Raw genomic sequence first — 26,057 nt, 5'->3', positions numbered from 1 at the left:
GTTCTTTGACTACAAGGTGAACCCAATAAGATTTTCCCTTCCTATATTGTCTGCTGCTGTCATTCTCATCCAGGTCCTGTTTAGGCAGCCATCTGTCAATGTATCGTGAGTACAGCCTTCCTGTTATTTCTCATAGCAGCTTACAATCTTTCTGCCCACACTCCCATGCCTCTCCCTGATCCTGAGATGCAGGAACTGTGTTTTAGATGTATCTGCTGGGGCTGCCTACCCCACGATCACCTCTTCTCTGCATCTTTTTATGAATTGATGTTCTCTGTAGTGGCCTCCTTCTGTTAGAACATGTTTTGTTGATGATAGGTAGGTTTTGGAGGCACAGAGAATTCAATTTCGCTGCTCCATATCACAAAAGAGTTACAGATATCCACACAGAAGTCAGTTAATATGAGCCTGTGTTTGAGAATGGATTTCATCACCACACTGATAGCCTCTGAAGCCTAGAGTGAGACAGAAGGCCCTGTTAGAGTACAGGAAAAGGTATTGCTTCTAGAAACTAGAACAATGTAGACACCAAAGATACTTAACAGAGGACCAGATGGATACATGACAGTTACTTGCAAACATATCCAATCCTGTGAAATACTATGTAACTTCCATTTGGATATCAACTTTGAAACATTTATATCTTAAACACTTAGAGTGTACTAACTGGTCCAATAACTACAAACTATAGGAGTGTCTTACTTAGGGTTTTACTGCTGTGAAGAGTCACCCTGACCAAGACAATTCTTACAAAGGAAAATATTTCATTGGGCTGGTTTACAATTTCAGGAGTTCAGTCTGTTATCATCACGGTGGGGAGCATGACAGTGTGCAGACAGACAGGGTGCTGGAGAAGGAGCCGAGAGTTCTACACCTTGATCTGCAAGCAGCAAAAGGGCACTGTGTGCCACACTGGGTCTAGCCTGAGCACCGGAGACCTCGAACTCACCCAACAGTGACACACTTCCTCCAACAAGGTCATATCTCCTAATAGTGCCACTCCCTATGGACCAAGCATTTAATTAAATACATGAATCTAGGGAGGCCATACTATGGAATTTTATTATGTCATTCTTCCCTTTTGTGGGGTTAAATTCAGGAATCCTCGGAGTACATCACTATTCACTTTCTGTTACTTTTTGCTACTGTTCTTACCCCACTCTAAGCCTGAAATTGGCCACATGATTTCTGTCAACCAATAGCCTGTGAACAGATGTGATGCGTGTCATGAAAGGCCTGTCCTCGGCTTTAATTGTGATGGCAAAACTGATGTTGTGCTTCTTGGTCCACAACGAGTCAGTTCTGGATTCTAAAATGTTCACAGATGGATGAGACCCACAGTCATCCAGTAGCCAGAACTAAAGCCATAGCCAATCAGAGAGTAAGTAACACATACTTCCTAGCCAATCAGAGAGTAAGTAACACATACTTCCTAGCCAATCAGAGAGTAAGTAACACATACTTCCTAGCCAATCAGAGAGTAAGTAACACATACTTCCTAGCCAATCAGAGAGTAAGTAACACATACTTCCTAGCCAATCAGAGAGTAAGTAACACATACTTCCTAGCCAATCAGAGAGTAAGTAACGCATACTTCCTAGCCAATCAGAGAGTAAGTAACACATACTTCCTAGGCAATCAGAGAGTAAGGAACACATACCTCCTAGGCAATCAGAGAGTAAGTAGCACATACTTCCTGGAATAAGTTGCTGGAATGTAACACTGTGAAATATATTGTGGAAGTGTCCATTGACTCTCAGACTCCCAGAAGACACTGAGAACTCTGAGACGGGAGCAAAGGACGGCAAGCCTCTCTCACACATACTCTGTATCCACAACCCCTGTAAGAGACCGTCCTGTAGCCTTTATTTTCCCTGGCGGAATGTGCCCAATAGAAAATTAGTGAGTGAGAGTTTCACAAACTGATTTTCATTATTAAATAGCGTCCCACTTCAGTCCACTGCTCTGAACCCTGATAGAGCTCCGGTGGCCCAAACAGAGCCATTTTATGTTTGACCTCCACTCACGCCTATTTTAAGTGCTTCCATTTAAACATAAAGGAACATTAAAATTATGCTGATAACCATAAAATGATCAATTTTCGTTTATTTTACAATTCTATATATTAAAGCCATGTAACTTTATGTCTAGAAAACAGTAGATGAAGAAAAGTGAACTGACACGTATTCTCTACTCTTGCTTAATTAAGATTACTGCCTCAAAAAAGACAGTATAAATATGTGGATTTAAAAGTTTGTCATTGCTGGCTAGTGTTATGTCCCTTTGCTGTGAAAATTCAGTCTTAATGTGGATATCAGAAATTAAATGAAATATGAGACAGTATATTAAGAGAAAGGTTTTAATTAGTGTGGAAGTAACCTAGCCATGCATACTCAGGTTGTTAAGCAACTCTTCCAATTATGGACATCCTAGATACCCTAAGTGCTGTCATCCCAAAACAATGACAAGCATGTATTCGTTATTATAATAATAAAAATGGAAAAATTACTTTTCTATGACTCACAGCTAATAATGGAAGAGGAATGACATTTTGAGAAATAACAAGGCAGTTACCATCCAACTCAATATACATGTATATAAAATATCCTGCAGAGCATAACAATTCCTAAATGAGGAAATATATACATACGTATGTGTACACACACACACACACACACACACACACACACATATATGTATATATATATATAATCTCTAACTTACTGATAAAAAGGCTTGGGAAGATTAAGAAACTTAATCAATGATGCTTTACTTAATTTCCCAAAAAGTCTACTCTGATTTCGAAACAAAGACACTAAATATAAATTATAGCAAAGACCAATATTCAATGTTACCTTGACTACTATAAAATTATACCTACTATATTATATCCCATACCTCTATGTTTTATACTATGTCACATTCTCCAAGGCTCATTAGGCTATTGAATATTAATATTGAATATTAAGTCAGAATATTATATAGTGGATAAGTGATGGTCTTTAAGAGATCACCCTAGTTGGACACTCAAATTGCAAGTCTCCTCCCCTTACTACGCCATAACCCAGTGCTTTTGAAAGAAGAGGAAATACACCAGAAAATAGTTATGTACCTATATCCTTAACTATATACTGTAAGCATCAGTGTGTTCAACCAGTATCACTTAAAAAATGCAAATTTAGGACACCAGAAAAAAACTGACAGAATAAAAGAATGCTTGGTGAATAAGGCTTGTTTGTGGGCATTTGCTATCAATGGAGAGAAATAAATTAGCACTGAATTCAGCTACTTGGGTTATAAGCTCTCTAGTCACCAGGGGAAAAAGAATTGACAAGTGGCAGCTTCGAAAAGCTGACCCTTTAGCGGAATGGATGGAGTTCAGAGCAACAAGCCACCAGCCAGAGGGTAATTCCTCAACAAAACTACAGCTTGTCCAAAGGGGCAGGCTCACCACCGTAACGCATTCAGACTCTTGGAACTGGTCATGGAGTCACTCAGTTGTGCTTCGTCAAGATTCATACACCTGCCAGTCACAGGCCAGAACCTCCCACATAATCCAATGTGAAGACACGGGGCACTGCGATCATATCATGGGAAACTTGGACTTCAGACTTCGGGTGACCTGGATTCCCTACTACCCGGGAAGTCTTGGGAAGACTGTTTGAAAAATTTGTTGTTTTGTAGTTTTTTCTCAAACTATAAATTAGAAAGATGTGAACCTGGCACTTAGGAATTCAGAGATTACAATTGTGTGTAGTGTTTGTCATCCGATGTCCTGGAAAGTAGTAGTATCAACAGGACATTGACTTCTGGGCAGGTGCATGGTGAGATATGTAACGTGAAATCTGGTACTGGCGAACAGAATTCAAGCAAGTACAAAAGACGGCAGGAAAGTTTTCTACAGGCAACGACTGCGAGAGTAGACTATGGTGTGCAAACGGCTGCTGAAGAACAGCATCCACCATAGAAGTGTGGGGATTGGAGAGATGCGGAGACGAGATGCTGCACCCTCAGTAAATCAGGTCTGATCCACAGCTAGGGCAGCTGGCACCAGAAGCAGTTCTTGCAGAAAATTATGCCACAGAAACGATTAATCGTATTGTGTTGTCTCCCATCACCACCTGGCCCAATGTGCCTAACAGCATCATGGAGCCATCAACGTCGGACGCAAAAGATAGTAACATAAAGAAATGTTCCGTGGGCCTGTGAAATAAAGGTGAAGAAGATTTGCCCCGTGAGTTATGAGCAATCACACATAGACTGAGGAGAGGAAAAGAGGCTTATAGATTAGAAAAGTCTGATTAGAGAATGATATTGGAAGGAACAATCAAAAGCAGGGGGCTGAGGACAGCAGTTTCTCTCTGAGAAGTGTTTTACACACTTGCCCAGGGAGTCACGGGATGTATGTAATTTACCTGCATTTTCAGGTATCTTTGTAGGTAGAGGTATTTTTTAGACACATTTTTAGGTCCTTGGGTGCTTTATGCCCACACAACTAAGGACTCCTTCATGGAAAGACATCCAGTTTTGAATCACATCAAGATTTCAAGGCCAGCTACAGAACAGACACGGGAAGCATAATGATGCAGAATCCAGTGTAAGCTTGCTGTGCCGTGCGGCTCGGGAGGAGAAAGTGCAGCCAAAGTAGGATCAGGGCTCCTTCAGTCATAAGTGCAGCCTCCTCCAGAATTCTTGCAGCACAGGAGAGGAGAGGAGTTCTAATGAAATCCCAAGAGCCCACCCTCCCAGAGCATGAGCTGTGGTTGAAGAAACTTGTGTATCTGAGACTCTTCCCTGCCCCCTTCCATTTTCTCAGTCTGTTTTCATTTGTCATGAAAGATGGTAACGACTGCAGGGAAGGGGCTCGCTCACTCACCGCTGTGAAAAAGTAAAACTATATACACACACGTACATGCACACACAGCACATACACATGTACAAGCACATGCTCACACATACACATGCACGTGCATATGCTCACACATATACATACACACACATGCACATGTCATATACACGCACATCCTCACACATATGCATACACACATTTGCACATGCACACACACATACTCATTCATATCCACACACACATGGGTACATACTATATTTATTAATCTACCTATGAATAAATGTATGTCCATCAAACATACCTTTACTGGTATATACTCATATGTGTTTCTACACAGGCATTAGCACATGTATATGATATATAACTTTACTTAGAACTAGTCAGTACATTTTTAGCACAACCACTCAATTTGAGGAGAGCAGATGGACTCTGTACATGAGAATAAATACATGATAAATACTCTCCCATGACCAAAACAGCATGTTCACCGGAGGTAAGCAGAAAAAAAAGACAAATTTAAATTCAGAAAGCTAGATCACTTCAGGCACCTTCATTTCCTCCATCCCCTAATAATAGACATATAATCTTGTATTGAACAACTACCTCCCAATATATGATGTGCAATGTATGTGATGTATGTGTTTGTGGCTTTTATCTACCCAGATACTTGATATACCAATATGGAAAGAAAGTAACGTACACATGCATGCACACATGCACACATATAAACACACACAGACACACACACACACACGCAGCTAAAACATGCCATGGCTAAAATTTATAATGATACAGAGTTTGCTTTTCTAACATTTGGAATATTGAAAACATTTTCTGTCCCTGATCTGTGAGGAAGCTAAATTATACAAAAGTCAAAGTAGTCAACACACAACAGCTGAGTCTCTGAGCCCACAATGGCCCTTCGCCACTAGAAGCTAGAGATAAGAATCTCCTTCTGTGAAACTTAGATCCAGTTGATAAGAGGCATGAGTAAGAAACACACATCGGTCCTTTACATCACAGTCTTTTACGACATCACAGAAATGATTGGATTCAGTACAGTCATCCCAATTCCACAGGAAAGACTTTGGACAACAGACAAATCAGCCTTCTGTGGTGGAGACCAGCTGACCTTAGGCTGTGTCTTTTAAAGCACAGTTCCTTGTGTTTATTATTAGTTATTCAGACCCCATAGTGAAAATACCATCTCCATTCACACATAATCCATGGTGTCCTCAGACATGCGGGTCCACACTGTCACAATGAGTTTGTGATAGATTGAAAGAAATTATTTAGAAGTGTGAAAATAAAGAAAGTAGAACATCATAGCTTATGTCATTCGTCTACTGAATCCCCCCCCCCCCATGATCTCTGCTCTGTGCCAGGATTCAGGATTTATGGACAACATATACAATGTCAATAAATAAAATAATCAATAAAGAAATTTAAAAAATGAGATCCCAGCCCTCATGGAGCTGGTATTCTCCTGAAGAAGGGAGAGTAATTTAAAAAGCAAAAAAGGGCAGTGATTATGTAAGTGACTGTACAATATATACAATGGCTATGTAAATGACCACACAGTATGTAATGTTATGTAAATGACCATACAAAATGTAATGGTTGTATAAATGAATACACAGTGTGCAATGGTTATATACATGCCACATGAACATAGGAGCAAAACTGTCTAGATGAACAAAGGATACTAAGAGGAGTGAGGGGTGAGAAAGTTTTGGAGGCACATGGGAAGATGTTCAAAGTGCATTAAATCATTGTATGATAAAGTCCTTATGAATGGATATGACCTGTGAAAGTAATTTTGATTTGCCTGATGTAATTGTAATCTAGGAAGTTTACTGCTGAACAAGCTCACTTTTTCTAGTTCTTTCTGAGTTCTGCCTGGCTGGTTCAACTCAGCTGTTCTAGCTCAAATTTCTCTCCAAGCTGACTGATTCATTCCGACTTCTCTCAGCTTCTCATTGAATTGCTCTGCTTGGCTACAAATGAATTCTGGCAATTTGTTCTAATCTTCGGGCTCCTTATTCTCTGGCTTCAACTGCCTCTGCTGACCAGCACTGAACTGCATGAACTTAAGAACAAGCTTAGCTCCACTACAGTGCACTCACTGCACTGATTCCCAGCCGACTGATTCCTAACCTCAACGTCACTGCACTGAACTGACTGAATGACTTTCCTGCTCTGCTCTACAACAGCTTTATTCCTGCGAGTTGAGCACATCCTATCTTTGACTCATTCTATCAAATCTTTTTCACTTTGTCTGCCCCTCAATTAAAAGTCACTGTTTAGGATTACAGGTGTCTAGTGAGGGTAGGTTCATACTCCAGCCAGAAGAATTAAAGGTGTATGGCACGGGTGCATTCCAGCCAGATCACAGAGACTTGAGAAAGTCATTGGATGGGATCAGAGCAGCATGTTGCTGGATTAAAATTCCTCTACAATAGCCCAATAAAATGGGTAGCATGACATACATATATATATATATATATGTATATATATATATATATATATATATATATATATGTGGAGAGAGAGAGAGAGAGAGAGAGAGAGAGAGAGAGAGAACGAACCAGGATAAATGAAAGTGGAGAGCTCAGCCCTCTTAACTTTTACACTTGAGGGAAAATTTATCTTTTCTTCTGGTGCCTGGCTTATTTCACTTAACATGAAAGCCTCCAGTACTATCCATCCACACTGCCACAGATGGGAGAGTTCCATTGTTCTGGCTGATCAATATTTTACTATGTACATAGAACACATTATTTAGCCACTCATTGTTTGGTAGGTACTGAGGTTGAGGATTCAAACAAAGAGATGACTGTAGTCAACCATGACATTAATGTATTTCAGGACAAAGAGTCTTAGCATGTAGAAATGATAAATGTTGAAGTGGTGTGGATGATAAATACCCTGATTTGAGTGTACATATACTATAATATAAGTATATGTACTCAAGTGGAGCCATCTAAAACTTACAGGCTTCTGTTTTCTTTTCAATCATTTTTCAAGAAAATGAAGGTTATCAAAATGATTGTTATTATCTACAACATTTGGTAGCAGAAAAAGAGCAGTTCCATATATATATATATATATATATATATATATATATATATATATATATATGGAACTAACATGGATATAAATATTACATGCTATTTTTGAAACTTCAAAGATCCTACAAATGCAAACAATGGTTAAAGAGGCCCTCTCAAGACATAATCTTTTGAAGAAGACCCCTGAAGATGAGAAGGGTAGCCCAGGGGGCCAGTGAGGACAGCTATGTCAGGCAATCAGAAAACGAAGAAGAAAGGCTGGGAAAGGTTGGTTGTAGAGTGGACAAAAGGTCTTCCCAGTGGTTCACAGAGTTCAGAGTAAAGAAGATGACATCCTGACTCTGGGACACAGAGGCAAGGATGGGGAGAACAGTAGAAATGTATCCAGGGGAGGATCCCTAAAACTCACAGATTCAGATATCTGGTATGGGAGCACAAAGTGCCTGTCAGTGCTCCAGTGAGTTTTATAGTTAATATCTAGAGAAGAGGGCACTGTCTGGATAGGAAACAGAAAATGTAAACATCTTCAGAGACTGTCCAATCATTTCTGAATGTAGTAAAGAATAGACAACATAAATCTACCTTTTACTCATCTTCATATGTGTGTATAGTGTACATGTATGTATGCCTGTTCCCACGTGTGAGATGCACATTGGGTATATATATGCTCATGAGTTTACAGCGATGGATGTGAGCGATCATCCTTGATCATGCTACACCTCATTCAGGGAGGCAGAGTTTCCCAATCAAACCAAAGCTGGCCAGTATATTTGCTCTCCCTGGCCAGCTTGCTTCTGTGGTCTCTGCCTTCCCACACTGGAAATAGTGGTGAATATAGATATAGTATAGACTATATTGGAAATAGTGGTGAGCCTCTATGTTCTCCTGAGATTTACTTACAAGGTGCTGGGGATCCAAATGCGTGGTTCTCAGCACTTGAATCATATCCTTAGCTTCAAAGTTTCCATTTTAACCAGGTTTGGACATATTCAAATGCCTGCAGGCTTCACTGCCACCCATTTCCAGAAATCAATGTACAATTAATCTCCCCAGACCAAAACTTAAATGAATAATTTCCTTTTCTTCTAGGGAATGATCATGACAACTGAACTCTGGGCCTCATACACACAAGGTGAGTGTGCCCTGTCACAGAGCTATCCTGTCAGCCCTGTCTTCATAAAACTGATCACTCAAAATATACCCACTCAGAGGAGAAGGGGGTGGAAGGATAGACTCTGTGAGTGGGGGGATGGGAGGGGGAGTGTTTGGGATGTATGTAATAATTAATTAATTAGTTTTTAAGATAAAGTACATCTGTAAGTGAAATCATGTAACATTTATCTTTTACATGACTGGCTTATTTTGCTCAGCATAATATACTCAAAATTCACCTGTGTTGATCCGTCATTACTGTCTTCAGAAGGAAAGATTTTTATGATGTGTCCATGGGAAAAGGAATGGAGCCCAAGGTAAAGTCTTACTGGGCTCAGAAAGCAGATGTGCCGGGCTAGCACAGCCGTACTATTAGGAGCGGAAAGGGATCTGTAAAGCACACCTGTATACTCAAAGCAATTTCTTCTAAGACTCATGGAGCAAAGTAAAAACCATCCGCAGAATAACTCAAGTCTCTCAGGTCACTGGCATAGAGGTAGGAGCCTCATAAACACCAACACACCTCAGGTCAGTGTCTCTCACCGAATGTGAAGCTCCGTCAGACAACAGCAATGGTGGAAGAAACATCAGCTTATATAAGCCAGGTCCCCAGGCTCAAGTGGAGCCATCTATAATTTCCAGGCTTCCGTTTTCTATTCAATCATTTTTCAAGAAAATGAAGGTTATCAAAATGATTGTTATTATCCACAACATTTGGTAACAGAAAAAGAGCAGGGCTGTGTTCCGTGCTCATTGCTAGGGCCGTCAAGAGTCAGTACCCAGGCCCTTCCCTCTGCTTCTTTAATGCAGCCAGGAGGGCTCTACTGACAACAGCTGTCTTCCACAGAGTTGAAATCCTTAATTCCTGAACGTTTGGCTTAAGGAAAAAAAGTCGCAGAAACCTTTAAGAGGGAATAAAATAATTTAGGAGTGGGAGCATAGGCTGCCAATGCTTCTCCTAAGATGTGTGCCCTGATTTGTAACTACACAGACACCCCTGGTTCATCAGAGCGCCTTCGGAATCAAATTGAGATGATGAAATCGCTTCTCCACTAAGCGCCTGGAGAATGTTGCTAAGGATCTTATTTGGGTCCTCGAACGTGGTAGATGATATTTGATATCATGTCTGTTGCAGATCACAAACACATCTAAGTCTTCTATGTTTCCGTCTGTGTTTGCGTAAAGCAAACGTGTTCACATGAGGAACCAGATGCCAACACTGGGTGTCTTCCTGTCTCACACATCACCATATTTTTTTAAGACAGGGTCTCCTGCTGAACCCGGAGCTCACAGACTTGGCTACACTGGCCAGCCACTGAGCTCCAGTGAACCTCTGTCTCGACTTTCACAGCAGTAAGATACAAGGTGCATGCCACCATGCCTGGATTTTTCACATGGGCCCTAGGGATTGAGTTTTGGTCCTCATGCTTCTGTGGCAAGCACTTTACCCAAGGAATCATCTCCCCAGCCAAACTCTGTCTTTATTCATAACAGGAACTAAAGGAGAGAGGAAAGTAAGAAGAGACTTTTACAATCTGTGTTGTCACCTGAGGCAGGTATAACATCAAATGTGGTGGTAATGAAGCTAAAATAAAATCAATACTTCTCTTCATTAGCATTCTGCTTCACAAACAGAATATTACCCGTGAATGTCTAATTACAGTTTTCCCTCGTGAAGTTCTATTTTGAAACCTCTGTCAAACTGAAATTGAGCCCGCTGATCACATTAGTGACAGAGAGTTATTTTAGGAATAAAGGATTCTTGTCTTAAATCATTAAGACATTGCCTTTATGGCCCAGAATACTCTTAGCAACTGCTGGAATGAGTGCCCCAGAAGTCAAAATGAATTGCGGTGTCCAACATTATTTCAGAAGAAGTTGGGGATTGAAAATACACAGTCTCAGAAGGGATGAGCCCCTAGGAAGAGTTCATCTGACGTGTCTCAGGATGAGAGATAGCCTGGAGCTCTGGGCTGAGGCTCTGACGCCTTTGCAGCCACCTGAGTTATCAGACACCCCCACACTTCTCCAGACAGTAGTTCCTCATCTAATAACATTTCTTTTGGCTCATGGAGCACATCAGGCAAGATAGAATAGGGGAATATGCTTTAACAACTGGGAATCGCAGCCTACAAGTCATTACTCAGTAAAGATAACCACCTTTAAAAAAAAATCATCAAATCATCAAGTAAAAATCCTATAATAGCCTGCAGTTCAAAAATAAAATACGCTGAAACAAACCAGGCAGAGGCATGGGTTATAGATCAGGGTTCTTTTTAGTCTAGAAAAATAGTTTCAATAGGGTTGAGGTTCTGGCCAGCTCTAGCCATTCTAAAGCTGAGGAACCATCAAGAAGAGTTAGGGCTGAATAGTTTTAAAAGCATGCAACATGGCCAAAGAGTTCTAACATGGATACAATATTGCCTTCCTAGGATTGGCCTTATAAATATGGCAACTCTACCAGCACCTGGCTGGGTAGAGGCAGAGGAAAGCTAGAGCACCCCAAAAGCTGCTGGCTATTGAGCTCAAATGAAGCAGAAAAAAATCTTTCTTGCTTAGGGAAAATCTGTAGAAAGTTTTTTTTCCAGTCATTGCTAAGTCTGATAATTGTGCTTGACATTTTAGGAGCATGACTCAACAGCTGAAACATGACAACGGAAACAACCTGCGGTAGGAAATATTTAAATGAGCACACATTCAAAGCACAACTGCTCCTTTTGGTGTGGAAATACACCTCCAAAGTTTCCCACAGCTGTGGGGTTTTTAAAAGTTCTAGAATACACCGTGAATTCTGAGTAGGAACCGTCTTTCTAATCTAGGACCAAATATTACAGAAAGTGAAAGTGTCACATTCAATTATGTTGAGTAATTTAAGGGATGAGGTAACGAAGCATTTTGCCACTACACGCAGAGTAACAGTTAACAGCCCAAATTCAGCCGGCCAGTCCTGACTCAACAACAAGTGCACAGAAGAACAGAAGGCTAGCATTGTTACTTTAAGGTGGATACTGTTTGCTACAATGCTTCACTGCACCTCCACAAAACCATTGCACCTCCACAGCCTCCCTATCCCCGTCCACAAAATATCACTATAGTGGGGAGGGGGGAAAGGTGTGTCACTTTATACAACTGTCCTTGGCCCAAATCTTGGACGCACCAATCTACAGCTATAAAATAATAAAGCCTCAGCTGGAAAATAGATGCTGAAGGAACTTGTCTCACATAACTGCTGTGATGACTAAGATATTCCGTATGCGGAACTCGGCTTGGAGCCAATCACGGACGGGTGCTTAATCATTCTTATTGTTTTCATGTCAGACATTCGCTATAAAACCATCTTGTTTTCGGGATACTCTTGATATCATTAAGAACAGCCAACGTTTTTAATAAATATTCATTCGCCCTCTCTTGTTTCTTGGGCTGTCTTTCTAGCAGGAATCCATAACGTTTAATAAATGAATCTATTAATTTTTCAAATGCACAAAGAGCAAAACTTTGGTAATCAAGACAGAAGACTTCTGATAATTCTCAGGATTGGAGAAGAGGCACACATAGTTTGCACTATCCTCACAGGGAAAGCTGAAAAATATGAAGTAAGACATCAAGAGACAGAAGGAGACCGCTCAGTGGGTAACATGCTTCCTGTACAAGCACAAGAAGCTGAACTTGGATCCCAGGCATCCTCAGAAAATCCCAAGTTGGCATACACAGCAATAACCTTGGGGCAGCACAAGGACAGGTGAACCATGGGGCCTTCCTGACTAGCTGATCTATCCAAAATGGTAAGTTACAGATTCAATGGAAGACCCTTTATCAAAATAATAATAATAATAATAATAATAATAATAGTAATAATAGTAATAAAGGTTAGAACCTCCACATGTGTACTTTGCAAACACAATACACACAAACACACAAATACACACACACACAGAAAATAAAGGCTCTACTCATCTTCAAAAAAAGGAATATTGTTATGTTTGCTTATCTGTGTATTCAGAAAGTTAAAAAAAACATTAAAAGCCAAGAAATACATAATATATAACATATAAACAAACATTGGGAAGGTAGAAAAGTAAAACATAACACATGATCCAAATTCAATAATCTAATACAAGGGACAGACACAACTCTAATTCAAGTGAAAACACCTGTAGGATTAATAACTGGCACCAGTTGTAGGATTATTGTGGGGTCCCTCGTCTGCCCCACTACAGGGCTTGGGCCACTCTGGGAGGCAGGACGTGGGTTTACCCTATTCCCCCACAGGGCTGTGGGAAGCCCCAGGACACCACTCCTGGGGTAGGGAAGCACAGTCTAAGCACAGAACACAGCTAGACTTGGCTCAGGGGTCCCCAGGCTTGCACTAAGGCTGGGCTGTCAGGTTCTCAAGCTCTTGGGCATCCAGGCTCCCCAGGGATGCCACGGAAGAGCTGAGAACAGAGCGGGGTCCTGCGGGAGTGGATCTAGCCTGGGACCAAGGGGGAAAAGGGGGAGCTCTAGCTGGTCCCACAGGAAGAGTCCTTGGTTTGGTGGTGGCAGGCTGCAGACTTGGTGGCTGCCACTGGGAGTACAGGGAGGCCTTCTATGGGAGACTAGACTGCAACTCTGTGGGTGAAGGCCTTCTCTGTGGCTCCCCATGGTTTTAAGGCATTTATTGTCATAGAAGAAAGTAGATGAGTAAAACCATAACCCACTTCTCAGGGTGGGCCTGAGATTAAATACCTTTTTCAGGGAGGAGTGTCTAGGAGGAAAAGGTGATTGGCTAAGCCTCCAGGCCTTTAGGTACCTCATTATAATGAAGATCTGTCTTGAGCCTATGTGACCCATGGTCACATCCTCTACCTGTGGAGGGGCTTGGGCTTTGTCTTTATGTGACTGATGGTCACAAATCTATGGGGGCTGCAGCTAGTGACAGAGCCTGGCTTCCTGGGAGTCAGGCGAAATGCCTACTGTCCCTTCAGGGTCACCGGGGTTTCAAACCTCCTCAACCAGGAACCATGGTACCTTTCACGGTCCCACAGACACTGTTGAGTATTAATGTGGAGATTCAAAGTAATAGTGACTATGTTATGGGAGTCTGACTCTATAGTCATTCCCACACATTGATCCAAGGAGAAGAAGCTGTGAATGACATCAGCAAACAAACATGGTGCCTGTGTTCCATGTGTCACACTGAAGTCCAAACCCAGGGCACTGTGCTCAATGAGCTAAATCCTCAGCCTCTTGTAACTTTGTTTTCTCTTTTTATACACTATTCTTAACACACTGTAGCAAGTAGTAGCTCAGGTCTGTAATAGTATGGCATTCTAGAGTCTGGTATCCTGAACCAAGGACAGCCTGTGTCCCATCAAACAAACAAAACAAAAAAGGAAAAACCAAAGAACAAGCACATAGTATTCTTCATACCGTGGATGTAGGAACCGTACCTTCTAGGTCCCCACAGTGTACAGCCAACACTAAGCACAGAATCGGTAGGTTTCAAATATGAAATGTGTGTAAATAACTAGGAAAAAAAACGAAAATGGACCAGAAGAGGCAAAATGGCACCACAAGGACCTTCGATGCAAAGTAGAAATGTTGGCACTATTTGGGATAACGGGAGGTTGGGGAATTTGGTCACTGATTGGCGAGTTTGCTGCTGTTTTCATAAGCACAGAATAATAATAACCGTCAGAAGTGTCTCATCACGCTGTCGGGACTAACACAATTTGCTCTGGTAAATGCACACTCTCGGCTTCTTTCATGAGGTCCTCTGCCCAGGACACACTCACACTCAGCTCCTCCCACCAATCCATTTTTAACGTAGTCATTTTTACCTTTGTGTTTGTTTGTGTGTTCAGTCTAGTTTGTTTCTCATTTGTCAATCTATGCAAATCTCTACCCGGGAGCTAGAAAGACAGCTCTCCATGATTAAGAATACTTGCTGTTCTTCTCAAAAACCAAGTTCATTTCCTGTCACTCGCACCTCACAACTGCCTCTTATCCCAACTCCAAGGGATCTGATGCCCTCTTTTGTCCTCTGCAAGTACCCCACACACACAGATGTACACACACACACACACAGATGTACACACACACACACACAAACACATGCACAAACACATGCACAAGCACATAAGAAAATCAAAGATTGACTTAATAAGGGAACCTTCTATTTGGAGTTATTTATAAATTGCCTCTGTAAGTATATCAGGGTCTATATCCAGTTCATTTTTATGAAACTTCTTACTGCTTCCAGTGAAAGACCTTAATGTAACAAGTCTATTTTTAATATTTGGACAAATACCAGTATAATTCAGCTTTATAAAAATATCACTTTGTATACAAAACCTTGTCAATAACATCTAGAAATCTGAATAAAAGGCAAAAAAGTTTGTGGTAACTTCATCGGGAACATTCTCATGAAGTAGAAATGTTCCGCCACCCTAGGGTGATTCCAAATGTCCTTATTGTCTGCACTATACCTACAAAGGTGTCCAAAAAAGAATCAAGGCCAATGCCATCGTGACTGTCTGGTGGTAACGAGGCTTGGAACCCAAAGTGTGACCCCAAATAAAGAATTTTCATATAGTGATCTATTGAATGCTAACCTGGCAGATTTACAGAAGGTCTTCTCCAAGAGCATTCCCCGCTTCCCTAGTAAGGTACAACTAAGACATTTACCCCACAAGGAAGCATGAGAACTGGTGTGTAGACAGTTTATCAGGGTGCGTCAAAGCTCCAGAGCAAAGCATCTGTGCCACAAGGGAAGCCCTCCTTTCTCACATTTCAACACGTGGTGGAGGTGCTGAACCTTCTTGGGGGTGGGGGGAATAAAACGTCTGAAGAGTCAGTCACACATCAACCCAAAGCTCAGAGAGCGCCTCTCATCACAGAGAAGAGGCCTAGAGGCCCCAACGCCTCACTGAATCTTTAAAGATACCTGTCCCGGCTCCTTAAACCAAACTAATTTTTAATTCTTTGTTCTACCCAGAGTAGCTAAAATTCTAATTATATTGAAAAATAGGAAGGATGGGCACCGCTCCCAGAGAGAAAAGTCTCAATTCCGAAGTCTCCATGGTGGATCCTCCTCCGTCTCACACCCTGTTTTCACCAAACTATTTCCTTAGCCCAGGTAATTGTTCTGAAATTTCCATCAGACTGCTCCCATTTCCCTGTCAAAATGTAGATGTACAAGTCCGGGTTTTCTGTCCCCAGGAACAGTGACAATGCCTAAATCAAAGCTCCACTCACAAATACAATAATCCTTGCTACTATCTCCAGTCCTCCTCTGCCTAGCAAGGGTTTTCCTTACTCTGAACATGAAAATGAAAAAGAGTAATATCCCCCAAATCATTTAAAAAATAAAAAACAAAGCAAGCACAGACCCTGGGAAGGAATTAAAATAACTAAGTCCAAAGGAGGGGAAGTACTCAGTTATCCTCAGAACCAAGAGGGCACTGCGCCCATTTAAAAGACTAGAAATGTGAGATATAAAATTAAAGTGTGAACGTCTAGTCTACTAGAAAGGCTAAAAGGTGACATTAGAATAATTTCGCCAACTGCACCAAGGAACAAAGAAAAAAAAAAACAGATAAGAAGGATTAAAATAGGTCACAAAAGTGAATGGAGATGGGGACACTTCAGATCCTGTGACAATGAGAACAAAATTATAGTCTTTCAGTGTATGTAAAAGAGGAGAAAAACCTGTTACAGAATGAAAAGAATCCAACCCCATTGTATGGCCTATAAACGACATCGGATGATGTGGGTGGTGTGTGGATCCTTCCAGAAATTAGTTGAAAACTTTATTTTTTTTTACCCACCCAAACCTTAAATGTAAATTTCACACTAAATACAAGGGCGAAATAACGATACAGAAATAGAGAGGGACAGGCCAGTGTCTTTTAAAACAATTACGCAAAGCATTGCCCGCTCCCCCCCAAGAAAGAGACTATAAGCATCTGAGAAACTAACTCAGCAGTCATAAAGAAACATTCCAGGAGAGCAGGTGTGCAGACCCAAAAATAAGGTTCCCAAGATGAGAATAGACTCCATTGCATAAAGCTGTATTTTTAACAGGAAGAAGTGGGAAAGAAGATAAAACCTTTGCATCGACGAGCATTAAGCCGACTATTAGAAACTCTAGGAAACAAAGAAAATACGTCTAATATCTAAAAGCCAAGGTTTAAATTCCAAGGGAACTAATACGGAATTTTTACGAGGAGACAGGAAAGAGGGAGAAGAAAGAGAATGAATGAATAGGAGGAGGAGGAGGAGGAGGAGAAGGAGGAGGAGGAGGAGGAGGAGGAGGAGGAAGAGGAGGAGGAGGAGGAGGAGGAGGAGGAGGAGGAGGAGGAGGAGGAGGAGGACAGAGAAACAGGGAGGTGCGGATAGAGAAGAGGGAGGGGAGTTACAGAATTCCTGATTGCCATTTGAGAAGCAACTCGGTTCTGTGTGTACCCCTCTCAGGAGTCCCGTGCTAAAGTTGATGTTACACTACATAGTAGTTCCTTAATCATAATATTGTACGTGTTTATTGGTTGTCCAGCTTTTGAGAATTAAATTCAGCTTAGAGGATAGTTTAAATATTTAACTCCTGATGATATATGAGTAATTGAGCTAAAAGTGGAAAGATGAAATCAATTTTTAGTAAGGTTAGAAACCCCAACTGAAGACCCGAAAATGATGATCTATATAGGAATCTGGAGAATAGAAGATAGGACATGAATGATAAATTCATCTTTCTCAAGAATCAGTGCAGACTACCTGAGATTGTCAGGGTGACAAATATAAGCATTGACACGTGTATATAATACTATAGAAGTATAAATGCTTAAATTAGGGAGGTGATTACACCTGAGGTTAAGCTGGAGTTCTGACGCACAACGTTTTTCATGCAATGCCATTGTGGCAGTCTTAATAACATTGGCCTCAGAATGCTTCAAGAAAGTGTGGCCTTGCTGGAAGAGGTGTGACCCTGGAGGAAGGCTTTGATGTATCAAAAGCCAACACCATCCCCAGTATCTACCCACTGGACCCTGCCTAACCCTCCTCCCTGTAGAGTTGTCTCAAGATGGATATTAGGGAGTAAGCCCCCATGCCTGAAGGCCTGCAGCCATCGTGCCTGCATTGAGGGTCATAGACTCATTCTCTGAAACTGTAAGCTCCAATAAACTCTTTCTTCCAAAAGTTTCCTTGGTCACCGTGTCTCTTTACAAAAACAGAAAAGTAACTAGGACATGCATACTCAGAAATTTTCATTACATTATCTTAATTAAAAACAACATAAAGTGACAAAACAAAAGTGAGCCAGTGTCTGCATCAACCTCTCTCCCTGGGGCTCTAAGGACAGAGAATTATTCTTACCTGCTGAAACCTTCCGGAAGCAGTGCTAACACGGATCAATTTACTTTGATCCCTAAAGTACAGGGTGACCTAGAGCTAGCACATTCCCTCAACACTTGCTCAGGCTCCTCTGCCCATCGCTCTAGCTCTCGTTTCAAGTGGTGGTAATATAATAATGATAATAATAATTAATATTATTATTATCATTATTATTATTGTTATTATTACAGCCCTCTATTTTAGGAGAGGCAGTGCCTCTTCAGTAACATCCACTATCATCCCATCTGCCTTTGGGAGGCATTTTGTCCACCCACAGAAGGCTCCATTTGCTTGAGAACGTCAATAGACTCTTCAAAGAATGGACTTTATTTTCATGATAAGAATGAGTTTGCCTTATTTTTTTTTTGACTCTCATATTCTTTAGAGATGTGAATTCATAGTAGAATCTTTCAGAAAATCAGATACAATGAAATATCAATTCCCTCTGGTAAATAAGTCAATAATTTTGTCTTTGAATTCATTCAAAATCCCTGGTTGCAACAAGGTCAATGCTAGATAGCCTTTGCCAACTGTGCTACTAAGACAGGGGGACTCTAGGGGACTCACTCCCTGTGAGAAGAGATGTTTTCTGCATCACTCTAGACAGCACTGTCTAAATGCAAGCTCTAGCTTTCCCTTGGTCTTCGTCATAGATGCTTTGTTAATGACCCACTCACACCACAAGGCTGTGCATGGTGCTCCACATAATTACTTGGTAACTCTGCAGTCTTGAATACAATGCTGAGCACAGAGAAAAACAAACAAACAAACAACAACAACAAAACAGGTTCTTTAATGACTGTTTCCCACCTTGGCAAAACACACCAAACAGACAATAATTGTTACTGTTGCCCTCTGTCTGTGCTGTCTATTGTTTGCCTAACAGTAAACAAAAGGAGACTGGAAGCAGAGGGTTTATTTTGTTATTCTTTCCTCTCTTTTTCATGCCTAACTGTATCAGACCTGTCACACGGGAGACAAGATGTAGCTGAATGAGCTACTTAAGGACTGAACTTTATAGCAACTGTCTAAAGAAAGTATTTTAAATGTTTATAAAGTGATTATAAGTAGTAACTTAAAATATAAAGTAATTTTTACTTTGCTTCTTAAGAGCAATAGCTAACATTTATCATAAAATCCAAGTATAGTTTATTTTTAAATACTACTGAGAACTCCTAAGTAAGAAGAAACTAACAAAAAAGGCCTGTGCTACTCCTGAAACAAAAGGCCTGCCTGGCTCTCCGAAGCACTGCAAGCTTCACAGGGGAACTGACAGGGCTCTCGGTCCCTGAATAGAGCAGAGTAAAATTCCCTGAACAGAACCATGGCTTGACCAGTTCAGGGTTACTACTACGGAGCAGTTCCCAGTTTCAATATTAGATTTTTCTCACACCTATTTTGAAATCGCTATGCCTTGAATTGCTGGGTTTGGCAATGCATAGGAAAGACGAGGACAGCATGAACGTTGAAAACAGCAGAAAATGAGCAAGGAGGCTCCTGACTTGATTTCCAGGCTAGTGAGGTTGGGCCGTTCTCTCTCAAGGCACACATTCCCTTAATAAGAAGTCACTATCATCCGTGAATTAAATGATTTCTTTACTTTGAACCTATTGTGTATTGATTTTTCAAAGAGCACCAATCTTTAGGAAATAACCATTTTTCATGGGTGTGATGCAGGTGACATTTCCATGACATTGGTTGCCTGCTTCCTCTCTTTCCAAAGTTTCATGATAATAAAGTAACATCTACTCATTAAGTTGACATCTGATCACTTCTTGTACTATCTGCTGCTAAAACTGTTATTTTGATGTCTCTGCTAAAACCATCTAATTATGGTGTTTCTTCATAAAAATCAATATCTGAATGTACTTCAAGTCCTCCCTCCCCAGCCTTATCTGAGATTAAATCTTTCATTTTTAAAAATAATTCCAACACCAACTCATAGGCCTGTGTGTGTTCTTCAGGACGAACTGCTTAATGAATCCTTTCTACCCTGGAGATGGATAGTTCCCCACCACCTTCCTGTGCTACATCAAGGTGTCCTTTGCTGTCACTTGCTGATCAGTCACTTAAACTGGCATCTCCACCTCGTGCTGCCCCTATCGGGCACACAGTTAAATGGTTCTCCGCACCCCGTCTTCCTTCTCCTCCGGTGTAGCTCTGAGTCCCTCTGACAGTTCCACTGGGCCTTTTTATCAATCTGAGTCCTATGGTTTTCCTTACCTCGTCAGCTTTTCTCCAATCCTAGCATTTTAAAAAACAATTAACTCTCTCACCGTTTTTAACCTTCGGGGAGATCTGCAAACTTAAGGAAATTCCTTGGCTGCCTCGCTGCCCCTGCAGGAAGTGCTTGCTATAAGGATCACATGGAATGACTTTATTTTTAGGCAAGGGGAAGAAAATGTAAGTAGGCTGAACTAGCAAGACGCTCTTCTCCGCTGAAAGTGTCTGCTGCTCCCCCTCTCCCCCTTCGAGAGGCAGCAACCCAGGTTCAACCCTCGCATCACCAACTTAGGAACTGGGCCTGCTGAAGGGCACACTGAATTTTCCAAGACTCTCGGCGTCTTTACCTATGAGATGGTGACGATTCCTTCTTCATCTAGACGTGCCATTTAGGATCAGTGATTGACAGGTCAGATACGGCACGTGGGGTTGCATTTATTAGCTGCTAACCAATTACGCACTTCATTCGTTAGAATTATGATGCGACGATGATCCTGAAATGAAGCAAGTGGAAACCCTCGAAAACGCAAATCAAGTAGTTTTAGTTCCGTTCTAAGAAGATTCTATTTCTGCGCCACAGCCATCTCCCAGTCTTCAACAACAGGCAGTGATTTCAAATCAATGGATGTGCTAAATAAGCAGAACAGGTGGGTTTGGGGGCCGCCCTCCATGCTGTCTGGATGAACAAGTCCTCACTTGTTCCAGTCCTAGGAAGATCAGCAGCAGGCAGGTAGAGTATTAAAAGCACCCCGCTGAGGGCTCAAGGCTGAATAACATGCTTTACCATCTGTAATTCCAAGCCATTGGGCAATTCTATTATTTCTTGTCATTCTACCAAGACAACCACTGAACAGCTTTTCTACTGTTCTGTTATTTAAATCGAGGACTGCCATTTGCACAGGGAAGCGGGGGGGGGGGGGTTTGTCTCAGTCTAAAGTAGAACTAAAGGAAAAAATAATGCTAAAACCAGCATCAGGTTCCCAGGTAGACTTTGGTCTGAAAGGCGTGGGTTGAGCTCCGCTGGTTAACTCAGGTTCCCTTCCAGCCTGAGACTGTGATTCCCGGGCCAGGTTGCAGCCCTCCTTAGTGCTCCATAGGACAATGACATCACATCACGGAGGCAAGTGAGACTCCGAGGCTGTTCGGAAGGGTTTTACTCCCACCAAGGTCATGCCACCTCGCGTGATGGCTGCCTCTTTGACAGGGTTACAGCTGGAGAGCAATGTTAAAGAAACATGCATAAGTATGCTGGAGTCGAAGGCTCCCTGCACACTTTCTGGTGAGATAGTGATTTGGAGCAAGTGTTGCGGCTAAGGACATGGTTCAGTGGGTAGACTGCTTGCTAAGAAAACATGAGGGACTGAGTTCAGATCCCTTAAATGCACACAAGCACTTGCACATAGTGGCAGGTGCACACAAATACTTGTGCATAGTGGCAGGTGCACACAAACACTTCTGCATAGTGGCAGGTGCACACAATCCCGAACAATGGCGCAGCTAGAACACCACTAGAACTCACTATCCGGGTAGTCTTGCAAAATTTGTGAACCCTAGTACAGGAGACTCTGTCTTAATAAAAAATAATGTAGAGAGTGATAAAGATGCCAGACATCAAACTGTAGCCTCCACATGTGCAGCAGACCCTCATATATACATGCACCATATATACAGACAGACAGACACACACACACACACACACACATATATGTGTGTGTGTATATACATATATATATGAAAGAGAAAGCTGTTGAAGAATGTGACTTTGTATTCCAGAAAACCTCAAGGAAGAACACCCTTGTCCTGATGGTAAGCAGCCTCTGCATTAAGGACGCCATTCCCTTTCAGGGCCACAGTAATTAGCCAACATGCCGCCTCCTCCAGCCGTCTTTTCTTCTAGACAGCACACGCATTCCCTCTCTGCCTGCCCCATGAAGTCTTCACTGCGACCACCACAGACCGGAAATAAATAAAAGCTAGCTCTCACAGTCCAGAGGCCCAGATTATTTTAATATTCCAAGAGTAACCAAGGCAACTAGAGTTTAAGAAACATAATATTACTGCCAATAAAACTTTTTGATTTGTTCAATTTTGTACACCAGTTATTCTTGAAAACTGAAAATAAATGGTGTTAACGACAACTGGAAAAATGTTTAGTATTAACTTTCAGCTTTATGATCTTTATGATCAGCTTTACATCAGTAAAATCACCATTAAAAACTTTATGTACACACACACACACACACACACACACACACACACACGAGTTTATTTATATACTAGAGATATCACATCTTTGGGCACATATTTATAAATAGGACCAAAGAAATTTTCATGGAAATGTTAACGATTTCCATAAAAGCTTCTCACATATTGCACGACACTTGCATATAATGCTTTAATTAATTACCTATTCACAAAACACTTGGGTCCTTGCACATTTCAGCGTGATTAATGCAGCATTAGTAGGAGGACACAGTAAAGATTGTCTCATAAACCTCTCTCTTCGAGATGGTGCACACTTACGGAGCACCGCGCGGCTCAGTCAGTGACCCATCTGCCTGGCAGATAACGCTCCAATCTGTTCTGCACAAGATCCGGCCTCTTTCGGCACTGTTTGATTTAGGCCAGATGAGTCACATGGGAGATCCTCGGGCTATAAGGAAAGCTGGAGCCAGAGCATGTGGCACTTTGCAGCTCCCAGAAGCCAATTCAAAAATAGACTTCTGTGTGTGTCCTTCCTTCCTCCGGAGCAAATGCTGGGATTGCAACTGCTATGGAGAAATAACTGGAGGGCGGGGAAGAAGCAGAATCTGAGGCTGCCTTTTAATAACTGCTAGGGGTTAACCATGTGCCAGGGCAGTGCACTCTGCAAACATTGCCTGGAGATGTCTTCTCCAAAAGCACCTGCAAGCCATGCAGAAGAAATTCCAGATGGGAAGCCAGGAACTCAGAGCAGGAGTAGCAGGGGTTTGGGCCCCTTGCATACAGCTTAAAGACTGAGAACTTCGGTTCCCTTTAATGGAACGAGGTGGGAACTCCATAATATCCTGAGCAGATTTTATATTCCTAACTGATAAGCCCAAGAGATTCCCAAAGGCCCATCCATCTACTCTCTCTAAATTTGTATAAAGATCTAATGAGAAATGGCTGAAAACTCAAAAAATCCGCCCACACTACCAGTGTACCAAGGAATCCCAGCCAGAAACAAAAGTCATAGAGATCCAGCTGTTTGTCAGTCATCAAAGGGCACCATAGAAGGGACGGCAAGGGAAAGAGTATTCAACGGCAGGAACCTGCCAAAGCACTCTTCATACCTGACAGCACACAGTGGACATCAGAGGTTTGACACTCTTGCATGTTTTATTGTTTTGTGTTTGCCCCTTTGTTGAGTGGTTAGTGGTTATCACTAGTTATGGTCAGGCTTGATGGAATTCACACTGTCACCACCCCATCACAGAAACCTAAACTAGAACTATCCTTCCACAGTACCAAGGGGCAAGGACAACACAGCGTATATTTCCCAGCCAAGTTCTTCAGTCTCCCATCAATGCTGTGAGCCCCAGAGTTTTCGAAGCACTAGTTCTCTGCTGAAGACAGGGAACATCCACATCCTTTGTGTGAAATCAAGCAAAGGACTGGCATTAGCACATGGGTGCGCACACAAACCTACCTTGGGATAGACCGCACATACAAACCTACGCTAGGACAAACCACACCACTGCTCAGATACACTGACCAAGATAACACTATGTGTCTTAGTCAGGGTTTCTATCCCTGCACAAACATCATGACCAAGAAGCGAGTTGGGGAGGAAAGGTTTATTCAGCTTACACTTCCATATGGCTGTTCATCACCAAAGGAAGTCAGGACCGGAACTCACACAGGGCAGGAAGCAGGAGCTGATGCAGAGGCCATGGAGGGATGTTTCTTACTGGCTTGCTTCCCCTGGCTTGCTCAGCTTGCTCTCTTATAGAATCCAGGACCACCAGCCCAGGGATGGCACCACCCACAATGGGCTGGGTACTCTCACCCTTGATCACTAATTGAGGAAAAAACTTGACAGCTGGGTCTCAGGGAGGCATTTCCTCAAGGGAGGCCCCTTTCTCTGTGGTAACTCCAGCTGTGTACCCAGCCAGTACACTCTGGTTCCTCTAAGAAAGACTGATATCAGGAATTCTTCTCTATTCACTGGGTCTTTGACAGTCGATTGCTTTACAAAGTATGTCATTGTTCTCTCTCTCTCTCTCTCTCTCTCTCTCTCTCTCTCTCTCTCTCTCTCTCTCTCTCTCTGCCAGCCTCATGCTACTTTTACAACCTGGGAGTTTCTCTCTCAAGGGACTGGGAAACATAAAATCAAAGCACACAGGATCCAGTCTTTCTGATCTTGGGGTGGAGCCTAACATTTGGTTTGCACCTTCCTATACATTTTCTAACTACCTCTTGTCGTGAAGATGTGATAAATTTTAGTGTTCCCTTATGGGCTGACAAATTAGCAAACACAGATGGTCTGCACCTTCACTCCAGCTTTGGAAGATTCTGGTACCCTTGTGTCAGCAGGGTTCAGAACATGGCTTGGTTTCTCTCTCTCTTCCTACTACAGTGACCTTGAATAAAGTCTTCTTTCCCATTTAGCTCTAAAGCTATATTTTGCTTTGTCATCATTTATTGGCCCTTACCATGGGAAACTGTGATCTTCACCTCCAATGACACAAGGTTTGCCCCACATCCTTACCAGGCTCAGTATAGAGTAAACAGTAGGACTTGCTGCTTGCAGGCAAAAGCCTGGAATTAGCCTCTAACCTGATGGCATCTTTTCCTTCTTTCTAGGGTCTCTTTTACCGTAGGATACTGTCTGCTCATCTGGGTTCGGAATTCAAGTCAACAAGAATGCAGCTACAGCTGATCCCTTTGTGCCACAGAAAGTGAGCATGAAATACACTGCTGCATTTGTGACCCACTACGGTTTGAGGATTATTGCTAATGCAGCATAAAACAGCAGGCTTGCCCAGTAACACACCTTTCCTGGCTTTAACCCTGGGCTGTCGTTTAAATCCTAAAAGTCCCACAACATCCCATGTATTCTAGGCAACATTACCACCCAAGGAGCTACTGGGAAATCGTACAACCTTTCAGGTCTACTGGGAAGAAGTTAAGTCCTTGGGGGTGTATGCTTGAAGGAAATATTAGCTCTTTGCTTCCTGGCTACCATGAAGTGAATAGCCTATAGCCCCATGGTATCTCCCTGCCACAATGTACAACCTCACCATAGGCACAGACAGCAATAGGGCTGACCAACTATGGGCCAAAGTTTCCAAACCTGTGAGCCAATGAAATCGTTTGCACCTTTGCAACAGACTATCTCAAGTATTTTGTTATAGGGGTGGCTAAAGGAA

At 42.0% G+C, this 26,057-nt stretch overlaps 1 protein-coding gene and 1 long non-coding RNA gene across 2 annotated transcripts in view; one reads left to right on the top strand and one right to left on the bottom strand.

The window, feature by feature from the left end:
- Hs6st3 (heparan sulfate 6-O-sulfotransferase 3) overlaps positions 1-26,057 on the bottom strand; it is a 719,306-nt gene that overhangs the window by 618,197 nt on the left and 75,052 nt on the right. The gene's annotated exons all lie outside the window — the stretch shown is intronic.
- On the top strand, positions 1,636-26,057 carry LOC120097180 (uncharacterized). The gene is made up of 4 exons (XR_005494421.2): positions 1,636-1,678; positions 9,010-9,052; positions 21,138-21,311; positions 25,492-26,057. It is a non-coding gene; the product is annotated as an uncharacterized LOC120097180 (long non-coding RNA).

The sequence above is a fragment of the Rattus norvegicus genome, chromosome 15 (genome assembly GCF_036323735.1).
Source record: "Rattus norvegicus strain BN/NHsdMcwi chromosome 15, GRCr8, whole genome shotgun sequence".
Lineage (NCBI taxonomy): Eukaryota > Metazoa > Chordata > Mammalia > Rodentia > Muridae > Rattus > Rattus norvegicus.
Note: the sequence above shows the minus strand (reverse complement) of the source record. Positions and strands in the feature narration are given on the sequence as shown.